Here is a 20,660-nt window from a genome sequence, read left to right as displayed (position 1 = left end):
TTCTTCAGTTGAGTGGCATCTAGGTTGCTTCCAGGTTCTGGCTATTACAAACAATGCTGCTATGAATATAGTTGAACATATGTCCTTGTTGTATGAACATGTACTATTTGGGTATTTATCCAAGAGAAGAATGGCTAGATCTTGTGGTAGATTGATTCCCATTTTTTCTGAGCAACCGCCATACTGATTTCCAGAGTGGTCTTACAAGTTCACACTCTCACCAGCAATGGAGGAGTGTTTCTTCTTCTCCACATCCTCTCCAGCATAGGTTGCCATTGGTATTTTGAGGTGGTATCTCAGAGTTATTTTTAGTTGCATTTCTCTGATGGCCAAGGATATTAGTCAGAGCCACTATAGGTCTGAGAAGAGATCTGGAACTAGGGAGATTTCCAGAGATCTACAAGGATGACACGATCTGACAATCCAGGCAATGGAGGAGAGGATAACCTAAAAGCCCTCCCCCTAAAATGAGATTGATGACTATTCTTTATGCCATCCTAGAGCCGTCATCCAGTGGCTGATGGAAGCAGAGACAGACATCCACAGATATACACTGAGCTGAAATCTGGAATCTAGTTGACGAGAGGGAGGAATGAAGATGGAAGGGGTCTGTACCAGGTTGGAGAAAACCACAGAAACAGTTGGCCTGAACAAGGGAGAGCACATCGACCCCAGATGCTGTCTGGGAGGCCAGTATAAGACTGATCCAGTTCCCTGAACATGGATGCCAATAAGGAGGCCTCTGCACTCCAGGGAGCCCCTGGTAGTGGATTAGCACTTTTCCCTGTTGTAAGAAGGGACTTTGAGAGCCCATCCCACATAAAGGGATACACTCTGACCCTGGACACATGAGGAAGGGCCCAGGCCCAGCACAGGAAGATTTGGTGGACTTTGCAGAGCCCCCGTTGAGGGCCCTACCCTGCCTGGGGAGTGGTGGGTGGATGGGGTGGGGGAGGAGGGATGGGGTGAGGGGAGGGAGAGGGAGAAGGGACTTACATGTGAAACAAGCCTGTTCCCTAATTTGAATTAATAATAATAAAAAAAAGTTACAAAAAAAAGAATGTTGTTTGTAAGAGAATGTGATGTGAGGGGAAGAATTTTACTCTTTCCCTGATTCTGGATTTTGTGAGTTTCCTGATCACCCTAAAAGAGAAAGAACAAATGATTAAAAGTACTGAGCAGTGACATGTCATAGCTGTTGGAGAATGGTTGGGTTACAGAATAAGAACATAATAAAGTGCTTTTGGATTTTTTGTTTGCTATTGCAGGTAACAGTGTTTATATCCTATGACCATTTCATTAGCAGAAATTAGATTACAATTAAAAATGGAAAGAAGCAAAATATTCTTAAGTGTTTTAAGAGACCCTTTTTGTTGAAAAGAATATAAAACAAAAATGCTTGTCATTTACTTATTGTGAACCTTGTCCAATTTGTGAATAGGGAGTAGAAGTCACAGACTGAGACATTCCAAATTGCTCTTATTAATATCAACTGTGTCTTTCACAGTTCTAGACAAACCTTTTGTTACTTTACTTTCCAATATGGATTTATATGCAAGTGTATCTAAAAGTTTTGGTTTTAGAAACTTGGCTTGATAAAATGGGTATAAAAACATGTATATTTGTTATCCTATAAGTTATTCATTAGGGATTCTAAAGTTATGAACATCTAGAGCTGTCATTTAGAGACACCAAATTCTAAAATACAAGGGAAAAGTATAAGTTTTGACTGTATTTCATCTTATCAATGATCTCAGGACTGGACTATTGGAAACTAACCTAGTGTATAATTTGAGTTTGAACAAACTAAACTGAAAGAAACATGACAAGAAAGCCTGTACAACACATTCCATGGTTAATTGGGATGCTGACCTCCCCACATCTCAAGAAATACAAATCTTTTTTTCTATAAATTTTCTCTGGAAGAAAATGACCTAATGGCTGGTTTTTGAAAACAGGGAACACACCATGATGAAAGGAATAACTGGAAACACAATTCCCCTTGTTTATGATCAAAAGAAAATAAACCATATCCTATTGTGAAAGTTTAGTGACCATAGCCCCAGCATGAATGTTATAGTAGCAGACTATTTGTCTTCACTGACTAGACAGTTTCCCATTCTCTACCCAAATATTCAAAACCTCATGGAATAAATATAACAAGTATTTTATAATTTTGGCTAGAATATTTGAAAAGATGGGTTAAAACAAATTTGGGGAGGGGAGGATTACCATTAGAGGACAGGGAGTATATATTTTAAGATATCAAGTCTTGTCAGAATTGCTGCTTAACCACAAAATATTTTTTGAGCTAATCGGATAAACGTAATTTAATTCATAATTCCCTAATAAGCTTTAACATGCCCATACTTAAAAATTATTGTATCACAAATCTTTGGCAAATCTTGTTATAAGTGGCCAAAATAGTCAATATTATATTCATATGTCATAGTAATTTGCCTAAGTGTTATAAATTTTGATATTCTGTATCTGCTGGTTTCTACTCTCATTCTTCCCAAGATCAATTGTAAAGATAGAATTAATTCTGTGAAGAAAATGGGCTGGAAATATACATTCCACAGCAAAACACATTTGTCTCATCAACATTGCATTTGGGTTATTGGAAGCTGAAATCTTCCTCCTGAAATTCAGACATCTGATATGTAATTATGGAAAGGCTGAGACACGGCTCACTCTGTGCACAGTACTTAATATTGCTTCATGTTTCTAGATAACTGATTGCCTTAAAATGCTATTAAGAGAATGAACTGAAGCTGAAAACATAGGAAAGTCAAGGTCTGACAGTTCCCAAGGATGAATTATGCGTTCCCAAATTTCTCTCTTTCAGGTCAAACTCAGAAGATACCTACCAAGTATCAGAAAATATTGCTAAATTTCAAGTTTCTCTATTTTATACGTCCTTGGCTCTGATTTTAAAGTCTGCTATTATATTTTGAAGTTTATATTTTCTGGTTGATTCTTCATAGCCTAAAGACAGGTAATCCATACTTAAATAATGGGTTTCATTTTGTAGTCCTGCTGATTAATTTTTAATATTTTATATAATGATTCTAAAACTTATTTAATGCTTGCTTCTCATAAGTATCATTGCATATTATTTTCAAGTTATTTATCTGGCCATATAAAATGATATATAATTTATGTGAAATGTATAGCCAACAAATGTTTCATTTTGGCTTTTCTCAGCTTTTTTTTCCCATGAAAATCTACACTGTTGGGTAGATTTCCATGGTTTTCAGAACGCCTTACTTGTTACTTAATCCTTCCCATACAGGGACTTAGTAGAGTTACCACATAATGGAGAAACAACACTCTAACTAGACAACATAAACTACCATGTAAAACACCTACTTCTACAAATAGGTTAGAAATTGTTGAGTTGTTGGATAAAGGTATCCCATACCCACCCACAAATATTACTTGCAATTGCCCCTATAATTAGTTACCCTTTATAATATGACAGTTAATTTTCATATCCTTATCAATGTAGATAAAGCATATTATTGCCCAGCTAGAACCTGTACCCCTACTGACTATTATTTATGGTGTTTGATGGTTCTACACATGCTACTGGAGTAGAAATATAATGATCAATGTCACCCACTTACAAAATGTGTGTGTTGCAGCATCAACCAGCTTGCAAGACACACGGTTGCAATAGTGGCATAAAAGGAGTAAACAACCACATTTTGATTGGGTTCAAGGCCCACTTCATCAGCTAGAACCTACATCTGACATTGTTAATGAGGATAAGAACTTGAGACTAACTTTGTCATGGGCCCTAGAAGAAAATATAGTACTATACTGGTAAATGATAACATTGTTACACCCATAGATTATTACATCACTCAACCCTCACCATCAAAGCTTCCTGTAGTAGATGTTGATTAACACAGAGATCCAGAAAATGTGAAAACAGTGTGAGACCATGAAAATTCATCCCTGAATGTGAAGTAACAAAATCATTCCTTTAGTGCTCAGGAATTTATGTGCAAGAGGAGACCAAAATATTATAACAGCCAGAGGTGGTGGATGATTCCAAAGAAACAGAATGCTTCAGACACAGGAGTTCTGATGCACACAAAAGCTCATAGAAACTGTGAAAGCATTCACAAGACATGCCCAAATTCAAGTCAAACAAAGTCCTGTAACAGACAAGTCAGACAAGTCCTGAAAACTAGACAAGAAACTATGGCCAATTAAGAGCTGCTAGGAAGGAGAAAATCAGTTTTCTTCCAAGAGTGACACTGTATTTATTTCAACAGAAATCCAAGAAGAATACTATTTGACGCCTTATTCCCAGGATCATGAATGGTTAGACATTATTATGATGTGCTTAGTGAATTTTGTTGTCCACAGTGACCCACACAATCCTACAAAATTAACAATCAAGATAATAGCCCCAGAGTCATGTTTACAGGCCAGTCTGATCCCTTAGCTGATACTTTGTTGAAGGATTTTAGGTTGTATAATATTACAAGTTAAAGTTAATTAAAACAATGATTTTTCAAATAAAATTTAAAAGGTACACCAAAGAAACCCAACTAAAAATATTTACAGAGGCTAACAATTAACCCAAAAGAAATTTCAATGGGTTTTGTGCATTATTAAAGAAAAAAATCTTCAAATATATGCATATATGATAGTGTGTGGCACATATGTGTATAAGTATAAACTGTATACACATACACATGATCCCTGCCATGACAGTCATGAATTGACCTGATAATGTAGACAATCCCTCACCAAACTTATTTTAAACATATATTTCCTTGTTCATGATATCTTCAAAACAACTTAAAATTAACCAAGGCATATATATATATATATATATATATATATATATATATATATATATGTATATGTATATGTGCTTTACCTTTATAAAATAAATTATTTATTTTGAAATATTTTTGAAAATTTCTTATTTGTATTGTGGTGGGCATTTATTATGTATATATATTATAATTATAAATATTGTATATAGGTATTAAATGAGCCTGCAGTTGCCTAATTTTCTTAAACTCTTAATTTTATTATATATTTTTGGACGCAGAATGTCTGACTAGAAGAAGAAAGGAGGTCAGTGTATCAGTACTATGATCAGAGACTTCAAATTAGCTGTAGAAGTGTAAAGATTTGGATTGATGGATGTATCAAGTGATGAGAAAAAACAAAACTATATTTCTATTTATTTTATATCCATTAGGTCAGCAATTAACATTAGTTTCATTTCATGTTACTGTAAGATAATTGACCAAGGCAAGTGAAGGACAGGTTTAGATATGTTCACAGTTGGAGGGTACAGTCCATGGTAATGGAAAAGCGTGGCCATAGAAGCATGAGGCAGCTTGTCTCAAAATATTCATGTTCTGAACACACACGCACACAGAGATTAATGTTGGTGCTTAATTCTTGTTCTCAAACTTTCACTTATTCTACACCACTGCCCTAGAAATGGTGCCACCATGTTCAAGGGAGGTGCCCCTGCTCAGCTGAGTCTTACTCTAAAAACCCTCATTGACACCTAAAGGAATGAATTTTCCTGACATTTCTAAAGCTCAACAAGTTGACACTACAGATTACTAATCACACAATTGTAAACTATTTATATTAACTCACTTTTCTTGGGTGTATTTTATCGTTTTCTTCTATTTCTATTTTTCTTATTTCACATGGGTGTGTTTGTTGTCTTGTAGTATTTTCTTGAAACTGGGTTTAGTAATAACAATTTATAGCAACCTGTTCCATTTTTTCTGCTTATCCTGTTGTTTGTTTGTTTGTTTGTTTGTTTGTTTTTGTTTTTTGTCAAGACAGCATTTTTCTCATAGCTTTGAAGTCTGTCCTTGAACTCTCTCTCTCTGTAGGTCAGGGTGGGTTTGAACTCATAGAGATCCACCTGACTCTGCCTCCCAAGGGCACTGAAGGTGTGTACCACCACCTGGCTTGCTTATTATTGTTATTGTTGCTGTCAGGAAAGGAACATGTCTAATAAATTGTTTTCTTACTCACTGTGTTTTGTATCTTCTAACTTTATTACTATGGACTTTTGTAGCTGATCCTGTTCTTTCATAAATTGGCAGACAAACAGGGATATGAGCAACTATGCTACTCAATATTTGGGATGCTCAATATGACTCTTAAGACTTATAAATCTCCAACTAATATTCCAGAACTGTTTTCTGAGATACTGAGTCTGTACAGAATCAGCATTTTTCTCTCCATTAAAAAGTAATAGCTGCATATTTTTATCACAAGAATATATCTTATGTTTTATGGTTTTTTTCCTTTTTTTATTTGAATTAGAAACAAGATTGTTTCACATGTCAATTCCAGTTCCCACTCCCTCCCCTCCTCCCACCCCCTAAACTACAACCTAATCACTTATCATTTCTGCTCCCCAGGGAGGGTGAGGCCATCCATAGGGGGTCATAAAAGGCTATCATATACTTTGGGATAGGGCCTAGGCCCATCATCATGTGTCTTGGCTCAGAGAGTATCCCTCTATGTGGATTGGGCTACCAAGGTCCACACCTATGCCAGGGAGAAGGGAACTGGAATTGTCATGTAAATCAATCTTGTTCTAATTCAAATCAAAAAGATTTTAAAAAAAAGTGGGGTACAGAACTAAATAGACAATTCTCAATAGAGGAATCTAAAATTGCTGAAAGACACATAAGAAAGTGTTCAACATCCTTAGCCATCAGGGAAATGCAAATCAAAACAACTCTGAAATAAGATCTTACTCCTGTCAGAATGGCTAAAATCAAAAACACCAGTTAAAGTTTATGCTGGAGAGGATGTGGAGAAAGGGGAACACTCCTCCACTGCTGGTGGGAGTGCCAACTTGTACAGCCACTTTGGAAATCAGTATGGTGACTCTGCAAGAAAATGGGAATCAGTCTACCACAAGATCCAGATATGCCACCCCTAGGCATATACCCAAAAGAAGCACATTCATACAGCAAGGACATCTGTTCAACAATGTTCATAGCAGCACTATTTGTAATAGCCAGAAACAGGAAACAGCTTTGATGTCCCTCTATCAAAGAATGGATAGAGAAAATGTGGTACATTTACACAAGGGAGTACTTAATCAGCGGGGGAAAAAAAACAATGGAATCTTGAAATTTGCAGGAAAATGGATGGAAGTAGAAGAAGCCATTCTGAGCAAGGTAACCCAATCACAAAAAGACAAACATGATATGTACTCACTCATATGTAGATTTTAGACATAGAGTAAAGGATTACCAACCTACAATCCACACTGCCAGAGAAGCTAGTAAACAGGGAGGACCCTAAAAGAGACAAACATTGTCCCCTGGAAAAGGGGAAAGGGTCAAGATGCCCTGAGAAAATTGAGAGTATGGGAATATGTGGAGGGGAGCTTTTTTTATTGTTGTTATCATTCTTTAGTTTAAGGAACCTTCATATTGGCTTTTGTTATTGTCATTCTGATATTTCTATTAAATCAGTAAGCCTGATGCTTAGCTAGATTTTTCTACAATCATAAATATAATTATACTAGTCATAATTTTTCAAAAAATGAAGGATCCTTATCTTCCTGTTTGTGTTTGGATATTTTCCAGTGCTGTTTGTAAAACAATCATCCTAGATTTTATAATCTTCAGTTTTAGGAAGTTCAAATAACCATATTTTCCAACTCTATTCTATACCACACTATTTATTTTCAATTTCTAGTAATTAATGTTAGAGTAGTTACCAATTAAGATGTTTATCAATGCTTCAAATATGTCCTTTTAGTTGCATATTAAATTCCCCAAACTGAAAGCATAAACTTTTCTCTTTATATTTATTATACTAGGAAAAGCACTTGGCTTATACAATTTTACATCAATGTTTACTAGATGACAAGTACAGTTTCTCTCTCTCTCTCTCTCTCTCTCTATATATATATATATGTATATATATATATATATATATATATTAATTTTAAGGTAGATATTTCATTTCAAGTTATTATTCTCCACTTAATATTAGTTATGGTTTGTGTCTCATCAATTTTACTCTACATTATATAATGTCAGACTTGTAGAAAAGACCACAAAGTAATTCTCCTCCAAAACCTCAATTATTTCATGAGCAGTTCACTTTCATTTATAACAACTGTAGAGTTAGAAAGCAATTAATGTCAAATTTAATTAGACTCTAGAACTTTCCTCAGAGCAATTATTCCCATTTCAGAAAGAAAGGCTATGCTGAGTGAGACTTCTGACTCGGGCAAGAAGAAAAAGACAAGATGGCAAATGATGAACGATCACACTAGTGAACCTTTGGGAGTAGTGATTTCAGTTCAATCTTCTGAGATCAAGGTAAAATTCCAGAAGACAGAGGACTATCTCTACAGAAGAAAAAGCAGTCTTTAATATAGAGGAAAATTTGGAAATGATGCCCCACAGTGTCCCTTGTAAAATATTTAGTGTAGATTCAATACAAGAATGTGACTGTTTTTCTCTTGTCTTAGTCAAGATGAGTCAAGAAACTGAATACATATTTGAAAATGGAAGACAAGGAGTCAATGTATGGGGCCACAATCAGAATCACATTGTAAAAGTAAGCCAATTTTCCCCAGAAGTCTCAGATTGCCTTATGTTGATGAAAATCTATCCTCAGCAAGACTAAAACTCATTTGGGGTACATGAGTAGTGAGAAACTAGAATAGTCATTTAACATTAGTCCCTAAGTAAATGCATTCTTTGTGTTTTGTCTCCTGCCACCTAACTCTGGATTTTTTTTTTTTTTTGATATGCTTGGATTTAGGGAATTTCCTTGTAGCTGAGAGAAGAATTAAATAGTAAGAGTTTAACTAAGGACTCAGTAGTATATTGTGTTTTTAGATAACTCTGATATTTAATATATTGGGAATACTTTATTCAAAAATATTGCCTAAGGTCCCATTTTGTGTTGGTTACATTTGGAGGACTATTCATACATTGAATTCCATTCCACAATATGACTCTATGGATATTTGAATAAGAATGCCCCCTATAGGCTCATGTATTTGAATGCTTGGTTACCAGGGAGTAGAAATCTTTGAAAGCTTACAAATATTAAAAATTGGGGGCTTTTCAGGATAAATGTAGTTTGTTAGAGGAAGTATGTCACTGGAGGTGGGCTTTGAACTTTCAAAACAGAACAGGCTCGACACAGTTATCTCTCTCTATGTATCTATCTATGTATATATGTATCTGTCTACCTACCTATCATGTATCTATCTATCTATCTATCATGTATCTATCTATCATCTGTCAGTCTGTCTGTCTTTGTCTAGGAATTAGAATGTAGCTCTTGGCTACTTCTTCAGTGCCAGTCCTCATGCCAACATGATGATAATGGACAAAATCTCTGAAATTGCAAGCAAGCCCCCAATTATATGCTTTCTTCCATAAGTGTTGCCTTGGTCATGGTGTGTCTTCACTGCCATAGAACAGTGATTAAAACAGTCTCTATATTCAGCTTTATTATACTGGACACATTATATAGGATGATGTGACCTCAAACTCAAGGCTAGTAGCTTATTGGTGCAACAGTTTGTGTGAAGTACTCCTAAATCATATAGAGTCTTAAAAAGCATTTAAAACAATGTGCTATTTATCAGTCTTTCTACACAAGCACACTAATCCTATTCAGGTACTCAACTTTTCACATTATCCCTGTTCCTAGAATGTACATGGTCAATAACTTTTACATTCTTATTTTGAGCTGAAGTTTTCATTATAACTTTCCCAGTGAGACATGAGGATTTGTCTCCTTACCTTAGATATGGAACCAATGAAAGTTCAAAGCAATGATTCGACCCAAGCCCACCCTAGAGGATCAATATGGTCATTGGGCTGATTTGAAATATGGTTAAGGTGCTAGTTAAAAGAGAACAAACAAAATGCCCCAATGACAGCTACATCACTGAAAATGCCCATGTAGGCCTCCATGAGATGCAGCTAGCAAACAAAGTATGCACATTTTCTTTCTCCCCACTATTTCTTACTGCTTATAAATGTTTGATGATGAGCCGGGTGGTGGTGGCACACGCCTTTAATCCCAGCACTCAGGAAGCAGAAGCAGGCAGATCTATGTGAGTTCGAGACCAGCCTGGTCTACAAGAGCTAGTTCCAGGAAGGCCTCCAAAACCACAGAGAAACCCTGTCTCAAAAAACCAAAATTAATTAAATAAATAAATGTTTGGTGATGAAATTGTGAATTTTCTAATTTTTTTGAACTTTCTTAGACTTGTAAGTTGTTTACTGCCCACAACTTATCTTAATGAGCCTCTCCCTAGGAGAAAGATTTTTAATTTGAAAACTTTTTTGATTCCTAAAGTGTCTCTTTTCAGGATATAATGTTCCAATTCCTAAGAAATAGGTATATAACAGAGTCAAATTAAATTAAATTATTGTGTAGCTAACTTTAAAGTGCAAAAAATAAAAACAACATGTTATCTACATAAGATTGAGCTGGCTTTTGGTTCATTGTGTAAGTCTTCCTAATATAAGTGAGTGTTAATTAATGTTAGCTAGAAAAAATTAACATAAATGTCCTAGGCTGGTTTCTAGTTTGTACGAATGAGTACACATTTGAAGAATTTTGAACATTATGCTATAAGCAACCAAAACAGGAGCTTATGAATCCCCATTATAAATGACAGCTCCAACTTAAACTTTGATTCAGGCTTTCTTGTGCACACCTTCAGGAATTACAATTTAAGTGTCCATCACACAGGCAAATGATAAGCTTAACTGACTTCCTTAAATAAATCAATTGCTTTCTTTAAGGAGAATTTGGGTTGTTTTTCTATTATTGCAAAACTTGCTTGTCATATTTCCAGTTTGTAATTACCAATGCACCAAAAGTGCATTCATTTTCTGACTTCAGGGTAATAATGGGCATCTTGTTGCATTCCTTCTGCTATTATTCAACAATACTTCTCTTGAAGCTTCTATTAATGGTTAACCCCATTGTCTTTCCCTTTTAAAATGTTTGATAGCAGAAGTTTTTAATTTATTTCATGTCACAGCAGCAGATATTTTTGGGAGGGATGTTGTCTGGACTGATGTTGTGTTTGTTTGCTCCTATTTATTATACCTAATGAGACATCTTGGGGCAGCAGTCATGTTGACAGTAAAAGTAATAGCTTTACAAAAGCAGTAACCTGTGGCCACATATTGCTCTTCTGAAAAATGGAAGCATTGGCTCCAGGCACATCTTTTTATTGAGCATCCACCATTGATGATGGAAGATAGAGGTGAGAAAAGCACATTTCTAATCAAAGAACACTCAGATAAGGAGAGCCAATTAATCTTTGTCCTTTCTGAATGGGGAGGGTTAACTTCTATAAACTAAGGAGATAGCAAAGTGCACATAAAACTTACATTATTAAATTTTTTGTGACTCTCTTTTTCAGCTGGTGCAAATTACATTGCACCTATGCAGACTCTTGACTTAATACAGTTGCTAAGGCCGTTTTGGGTAGCAGTGCTAACAAACATTGAAAACTCTAAATTATCTTGGCAGTGGCTATTTTCTAAGCCTGAATGACGGGGTTGCATTTAGATGAGCTCATCTTAGCTTGGTGTTATCTTGTGGGACTTTCACCTTAATGCTACTGAGTGAGAAAGCTAAGTATAAAGTGAAATTCAAATAAATCCTGCCTGGCCCGCTGGCAGTCTCTGAATGTGTGAAGGGATTAAAGAATAACAGAGCACATTATCTGTTCTGAAGTTTGATCTAAATATATCTATGTTTATGTAAAAAGTGACCTCAGAGTATGGAAGATTCTTTGTGTATGGATGAGTTCTTAAAAACACACACTCACTAGAGAAATTTGATAGGTGCTAGTTCACACTTTACTCTGTTTCCTTATAGAAACAATTCAAAATATGCTCAGTAGGATTGCTATATAAATCTAATGATTTTAATTATGATGCTGTTAACAAGTTAATCACCACATACAGTTTATTTTTATACCTTGATACCACACGTGGGGAAAAATTGCACTGTACATTTCAAAATCACTTACAGTATGCATCCTGAATTACACAAGTATTTCTTAACCACTGGACACCTAAAATGATGTGAAGAATAGTCTGTATGATCAAGGGAATGTTAGCTTGGTAACATACAATAGGAATTTAACCATTGAAACAAAAGAAAACAACTTTAAGCAGAAATGTTCAATTACTTAAGCCAAAATGCAACCTGAAGCCAGGTATTGTGATTCCCAAATCTAATCCCTGAATTTTAACTAGAAAAGCTGGGGAAGGAGGAGTAGTGTAGGGGGAAATGCTGTCCATGCTCACTTGGGGGCTGGCACAGGTGACGCTGAACACACACACTTGGGCATGATCAGAGTGACATAGCAAGGCTTTAAGTATCAGGGACACAGGCATGAGGCTCTCTTTTTCCCTCTCCCACCTGGTCGAACAAGACTGGCTCCATCAAGTGAGTGCTTTCTTAATAAATTATCTGTGGTCAATCTAGTTCTGACTCCACTTTAGTTGGCGTCAGGAGTAGTTTTGATTATGAACCCACAGGTGGGTCATGGCCTTTGGTGGGATTTATTCCCCTGCGGCATCAGCACCCAGGAACCTTTCACCTTTCCCTCCCAAACTCCTTGCCAAGAACACCCATGGCACTAATCGCCACAGTCTCTCCAGCACCGTTTGCACTGAGAGGCACCTACAGCAGCCATAGCCACCTGGGTGTTTTATTCCTCCCAGGTCAGTCTTCCCGCACAAGACTCGTTTCTGCCCCACACCTCTGAGCCCATTCCAGCTGGGCCTAAGAACCTGCATGGCACTCTTCACTGTCCAGCCCAAATGCCAGCCTTCAGCAGGTTTCAGCCACTTTTAGATAACTGAGGCTCCTCCCCTTTCATGTTAGCCTTTGCAGCCACCATATGCACTGCCCAGCATGCAACTGCGTGGCACCAGATACCGCTTGGCTCTGCTGGGAGAATTTCTTTTTCTCTGCAGGCCTCCAAACCTGCTACTGCCTCTTGCAGGCCAAGCACTGTCGCCGCTCACGAAAGTGTTGCAGTTACTGCAGCCACCATTTCTGTCCAGCTCAGCTGCATTTTAGCAAGTCATCCACTGGTACCTGGAACCTGGCTACAGCCCTGCAGGTTATCCAAAGCTTTTTCTGCTAACAACAGGCAATCCCTTCTGTCCATTCTAACTCGGCTCAGAAAGTGTTTAGATATTTTTCAGGTAATCTTGAGACAGACTTCACCTCCAGTTCCCACAGCTGAACACTATGCCACCACTGCCCAGCCACTGCGCCATCACAACTGGCAACCTCCACTACCTGCTGGTCAAACACCTTACTGCAGCTGGACGGCAACTGGTACAGGTAAACTTGCAGAACGGCAGAATGTGTATCTGAACATGCAGAAAATTGGGACTATTCTTGCTACTTATGTGAATTAAATGTTGGAGGAGGATTATGAATTGCCAGTGATGTACCTATATGCTGTGTTAGCAATCAGCTTTATAGTCCATATGATATGCCTAACCAGAGGATTGAGACATAGGAAAATGGACAGCTTAGCACATTGGATACAGGATATAAAAGCCAGCCAGGAAAATTTGATTTCTAAAATAGAAGACATGGCCAAATAAAACCCAAAATCTGTTCCATGTCTGATTATTTGAATGCAAAAATAGCTAAGACTTGAGACAGGGTTGGTGATCTAGCACATGAGGTTCTCTCCATGTCTGAGGAATCTACCACCACAGACCAAAAGTTGGAGTCTAGGATTGATATTTGGACGGCAGTTTATATGCCTTTCAGATACTGTCTAAGTATGAGAACATTAAAGATTTAGAAGCACATGTAGATGTAGAAATAAAGAAACTTACTGATTCTGTGAAACTCTTAGAATCTAACATGACTCATGAAATTCAATCTCTAAATGAGACTATGGTTGCCAGACCATAAGTTTTGGATGACGCAGAATCAAATTACTACCAATCAGATGTGCTTGCCTGGACCAATGAATGCAGATCGACCAGAGACATACAAGGAAACCCATTAGAAATGGGAAACTCCTTGAAGGACCTCTCAGAGGCCCCCACATTGAGAAAGGTCCAGACTCTGTGGAAGACAATCTCTCACAGGAAGAATAGATAATACATTGCCTATTGTAAAAAAATGATACTACTCTAGATGGTAGTTTGGCTAGTAATGAGGAATCAAACGTGACTGGAGGAGATGAAAAACACATAATTTAGCAAACTTCTATTAATTATAAAGAGGCATCAGTTGAAAGTAACAATTAATAATAAAATTATTAAAGTCTGGTGGACCTTGGCGAAGACATGACTATTATAACCCAAATGACCTGGCCTTAGAGATGGCCTCTTAGAGAGGTGAATGTACAATTTTTAGGGATTGGAACTCTATCTAGAGTTCATCAGAGTGTTAATTGGGTTGTCTGCATTGGACAGAAAGGAAGGTTAAAACCATATGTAGCAGATACAGCTATAAATCTCTGGGGTCATGATCTGTTACAGCAATGGAATACCCAGATTTGTATTCCTCCAGTATCAGATGCAAATCACATACAACCTCTAGATGGTAGACAAAATATAATAAAATAAGGAACTTGGAAAGCAGATACCAACCATCTAGGCTGTAGAGAAACAAAGTACAAATGGTAAACCTTCAGAGGAAACTACCCTTCCAGTGGCTTACAGATGAAACTGTCTGGGTAGGACAATGGCCTATGACCTCTGAGAAGATAGAGGCTTTAGAAAAGTTAGTACACTGAGTGAGGTAACCCAGTCACAAAAAGACAAATATGTATGTACTCAATCATATATGAATTTTAGAAATAGCGCAAAGGATTACCAGCCTATAATCCTCTTCACCAAAGAAAGCAGGAAACACGAGGGAATCCAAGGTATAAATGGACCCCAGGAATGAGAAGTGGCATGAATTCCTGAGCTAACTGGGAACATGAGGGTAGGGGAGAGGGAGCTGCAACAATAATAGCAGGAGAAGAGGAGTGCAGGAGAGGAAATGGAGGAGCAGAAATATTGAGTTGGGGGAAGAATAGAGGAGAGAGAGCAGGATGAGAGATACCATATTAGAGGGAGCGACTATAGGTCCGAGGAGAGATCTGGCACTAGGGAGATTTCCAGAGACCTACAAGGATGACACAATCTGACAATCCAGGCAATGGTGGAGAGGATAACCTAAATGCCCTTCCCCTAAAATGAGATTGATGACTACTCTTTATGCCATCCTAGAGCCCACATCCAGTGGCTGATGGAAGCAGAGACAGACATCCACAGATATACACTGAGCTAAAACCTGGAACTTAGTTGAAGAGAGGGAGGAATGAAGATGGAAGGGGTCTGTACCAGGTTGGAGAAAAACCACAGAAACAGTTGGTCTGAACAAGGGAGAGCACATCGACCCCAGATGCTGTCTGGGAGGCCACTACAGGACTGATCCAGACCCCTGAACATGGATGTCAATAAGGAGGCCTCTGCACTCCAGGGAGTCTCTGGTAGTGGATTAGCATTTTTCCCTGGTGTAAGAAGGGACTTTGAGAGCCCATCCCACATGAAGGGATACACTCTGGCCCTGGACACATGGGGAAGGGCCCAGGCCCAGCACAGGAAGATTTGGTGGACTTTGCAGAGCCCCCGTTGAGGGCCCTACCCTGCCTGGGGAGTGGTGGGTGGATGGGGTGGGGGAGGAAGGATGGGGTGAGGGGAGGGAGAGGGAGAAGGGACTTACATGTGAAACAAGCCTGTTCCCTAACTTGAATTAATAAAAAAGAAAAAAGAAAAAAAAAAGAAAAGTTAGTACAGGAACATCTAGAGGCTGGACACACAGAGGAATCTACCAGCCCTTGGAATTCTCCTGTATTTGTTATCAAAAAGAAGTCAGGTAAGTGGAGAATTCTGACAGACCTGAGAGCCATAAATTAGGTAATTCAGCCAATGGGCTCTCTGAAACCTGGAATGCCATTGCCTTCCTTGATACCTAAAGGATGGCTGATCATAGTCATTGGTCTGAAAGACTGTTTTTTCACAATACTGTTTCAGGAAAATGATAGAGAAAAATTTGCATTTACTGTACCAACTCCTAATAATTCACAGCCAGTTAGGAGATATCAATGGAGAGTTTTGCCACAAGGAATGCTAAATAGTCCTACTTTGTGTCAGGACTTTGTATAGAAACCTTTGGAAGTAATTTGTAAGAAATGTTCACAATCTCTTGTTTATCATTACATGGATGTCATTCTTTTATCAGATTCTAATAAGGAAACTTTGGAACGTATGTTTGAAAAGGTGAAGGATGTTCTGCCTTATCAGAGGTTACAGATTGCCCCAGGAAAGATACAAAGAGGAGATTCTATTAACTATTTAGGTTACAACATAGACTTACAAAGAATCAGACTTCAAAAGGTACAAATTAGAAGGGATCATTATCAAACTCTTAATAGTCTTCAGAAACTGCTAGGGGAAATTTCTCAATTACAGACAATTATTGGGGTAGAAGGACATGACTTAAAACATTTAAAAGTAGCCCTTAAAGGTGATAAGGACCTAAACAGTCTGAGAATATTATCCGCTGAGGCAGAGAAAGAGTTACAATGGGTAAAAAACAGAATATTGGATGCACATGTAGAAAGATAAACCTTGATTTAGACTGGTTATCTTGCCATTCAGAGAATACCCTTCTGGGATTATGATGCAGAGGGAAGGCACCATATTGTAGTGGTTATTTCTTCTACATAGACAGCATAAAAAGTTAAAGACATATATAGAAAAGATTTCTGATTTGATTCTTAAGGGCAAATTAAGACTCTGTCAACTTACTGGGAAAGATCCTGCAGAAATTATAGTACTGAGTCATCTGGTATACTTCAAAATGTACTGACCTCTGTATGGAAACCAGGACATGTGTTATGTTGGGGAAGGGTTTTGCCTTTGTTTCTCCAGGAGAAGAAAACTTTGGATACCATCAAAGTTAATCAATATTCTAGTTGAAAAGAAAAATCTCTCGAAGAGAAAAACCTCTTGATGGGGAAGAATGATAGGTAATCTTCTACAAAGGTATATCTATAAACTGTATAGAAACCTCCCAAAAGAAAGGGAAGTGTTTTGTTTTTATTTTCACAGGAAAACTCATCTCCAGAAGTCAAAGGACACTGCATGGATAGATACTTAAAGAAGAGAAGGTAGCTATAACCATCAAACAAAAGGAATGTGCCCTATGGTAAAATATACATAGTAAATTTATTTCTCTTTACTTCCTAGTCACTGTTCAATTAATACAATGCTGGCCTTAGAGTTGGATTTGGCTTTCCTCCTGCAAATCCAAGCACGTTGTTAAAATCAACTTCAGAGTTTCTATATTATATCAAGAAGCCAATTGATGTAATACAGAATAGGAGAAAAATTGGAGACTGTCATTTGTCTTGGCTCTTTCTCTCAAAGTATACATTCCCTCATAATTGTTATTTTTCCATTATTGCCTTCCCTGGTATACATACATAACAAACAAGCATTTCTCTGCTAACATTTATGTTTGAGTACCACACAGCCAATGAAGACCTGCCTGACAGTAATCCCTGGACACTCAGGAAAGAAAATGGGCCACACCTCCTGGAGTACACTGGGTCCAACTTGCTACGTTTCAACTGACACTCTGACCAGAACTTCGGGTACTGACTTCAATCAACACAAGAAGTTCCATCAAGATAAGGACTTCAACCTGGACCTTCAATCAAGCATCTCCCACCAGACATGGACTAGATATAACCCATTCAGGACTTTCTCTACACTAACATTTTCTTCCTACAGGACCTCACGAGGCTTTTGTTGTCCCAGTTCAGCAGGAAGTAGCTTGGAGAATACTATATCTCCTATCCTCACTGTTGACACCTAGTTAGGGTTAGTTTCCTATTGTTTAAGATTGTGTTTAGAAGGAGGTATTCAAACTTGGACATCTCTTTCAGATGACTTTAAAGTTTAGTTGGAATACATATAGTTAAGATGTAACATTAGGAAGTTATTATAGCTTCTTGTAATTCACCTTTATGACTGTTAATTATAGATAATTTACACTGATAAGTTTTAATCCTCTTTTAGACTAAAAGGGGAATTGCAGGAGGAAATGCTGTGAATGCCCACTTGGGGGCTGGCACAGGTGATGCTGACCACCCACACTTAGGAGTGGTCAGAGTGAGGTGGCAAGGCTTTAAATATCAGGAACACACACATGCAGCTCTCTTTTTCCTTTTCCCGCCTGGTTGAACAAGACTGGCTCCATCATATGAGAACTTTCTTAATAAACTATCTGTGGTCAGTCTAGTTCTGACTCCATTGCTATCCGCAATAATTGCATTCCACTTTAGAGTAGCATCATGAAACTGAACCCATCTATATAGTGAGGGTTTGATGCCAGCCTATGAGAGATGAATATCACCACAAACAACAAAATCACAGACTCAAATAAATACCTGTGTAAGAAAACTATATAAAAATGGAGTTATATAATTTCAGTAAGATCATCCTTATAACAATAGTATTTTACCAGAAAAAATAGTAAAAATTTATCATCTAATAATGATATAACTACTTTGAGTCTTGCAATTTTAACCAATACCTGATTTTTATAATAATTATTGCTTTGAAAAGATGGGCACTAATCTTTTTGTTTGCCTTCATGAATGTCCAAGAATATGGAAAAGAAAGTTGAAGCTATGAGAGAAGATTTAGTCAACATGATGTTGTTCCCTAAAGGGCCTCAATTTTAAGTTTTAGTTTTAGGACACAAGGTCATCATTTTCAAATTCCAGAATTTTCAAATGCAGAATAAGGATGAGTGTCACACTTGCTATATGTCTTATTTTAAGGTTTCTATTGCTGTGAAGAGCGATATGACCACATAGGAAAATTTAAATTGGGTGGCTTATAGTTTCAGAGGTCTAATCCATTATCATGATGGGAACACAGGCCATCTTTGTAGAGCAGGCCAGCATGGTGCTGGAAATAGAGCTGATGGTCCTACACCTTGCCTGGCAAGCAACAGGAAGTGGTCTACTTCACTGGGTATGGCTTGAGCTTATATGAGTTCTCAAAGACCCCCTCTACAGTGACACACTTCCTCCAACAAGAACATACATACTCCAGTAAGGGCAAAACTCCTAATAGTGCCACACCCTTTGGGAGTGAATTGATTTTAAACCATTATACTCTTGGTGATTCATATGTTTATTGTGGGTGTTTTATTTAATCATCTCCAAGATATATTGACTAAATTCAATCTTTTCTTCAGAAAACACTTACGTTGGAAGAATCCCTATTCAGTCCTCTCAATAAAAAAGAATATTCACTCTTCTATGATAAGCTATTTTGTGAGAGACATCTGTTTTCTGGATTTTGCTTTAGTTTTTTGTTTGTTTGTATTTTGTTTTCTTTTGTGTTTGCTTTTTAGCCCAGGTGTTTCTCTTCCACATTCCTCACAGTCACCTGTGTGAAGCAAGGAATTCTAACAGGAAAATCAGCTTCAAAGCTTCCAGGGAGCATTGGTCTGCAGTACAACAAAGAATTTATCAGAGCAAAACCTTGTGATGCATATATCCTCTCTTCTGCAGGAAATCATTTCTGGTATATTTCCTCACTGTGTGTCAAGGCGATAATAGAATTCTGTAAAATTATATGTTGCTCTGTCCCTGCCTAACTGTAGCCTTGGTTCTCAAAAAGGCTTTCAACAGAAAAACTAGCTTGTTTTATATTATGTCCCTGAAAATTTCTCATTGTTCCTAGTCAAAGAACACACGTCAGAGCTTTTGCTGAGATCAACACACTGCATAGAATCTTAACATAATCAGTTCACTGTTTCCTGTGTTGAAAATAATTGATGGAATGTACTATTTATGTGACTGAAAATATTAATGGTTAACTTGTAGTACATTATTAATTGGCTTGGCTCAGGACTTGAGGGCTCCTTTTAAAAAATGAGGTAGGTTTACAGTGTTGGGTACCTCATCATATAAAAATGTCTCCCCCCATAGTCTCTCCTTTGTTCCCCTCTTCCCTTCTCCTCTTCCCTTGAATCTCCACTTGCACTACTACTTCCACCATACATCAATTCTATTGTCCATTTCTATGGAGATCTAGCTATTTGTCCCACATAGATACGTACTCTATAAGCAATCTCTGTGGTTCTGTAGATTGTAAATTGGTTACAATTGACTCAATAGCTAATATACACATATAAGCAAATAAATACAACATTTGTCTTTCTGGGTCTGGTTACACAACTCAGGATGACTTTTTTTTCTAGTTCTACACATTTACCTGAAACTTTCATTTTAATTCATTTAATTGAAAACAGATTTTTCCCCTCATATATTACATCCTGATTATGATTTCTCCTCTGATGTATCCTCCCATTTCCTCCCCTCCAGCTCTCCCTTCTGGATCCACTCCCATTCCTTCTCATTAGGAAATAAACTGGCTTCTATGGGATAATAATAAAATAAAATATAATGAAATAAAATATGTTAAGACAACTAAACACATTGGAATTGAACAAAGTAAATAAAGAGAAGGAAAATAATTCAAGAGAAGGCACAAGGAGCAGAGATTCACTTGTTC

The sequence above is a fragment of the Cricetulus griseus genome (assembly GCF_003668045.3).
Source record: "Cricetulus griseus strain 17A/GY chromosome 1 unlocalized genomic scaffold, alternate assembly CriGri-PICRH-1.0 chr1_0, whole genome shotgun sequence".
Classification (NCBI taxonomy): domain Eukaryota; kingdom Metazoa; phylum Chordata; class Mammalia; order Rodentia; family Cricetidae; genus Cricetulus; species Cricetulus griseus.
The sequence above is the reverse complement of the archived record's forward strand: the minus strand, read 5'-3'. Positions refer to the sequence as shown.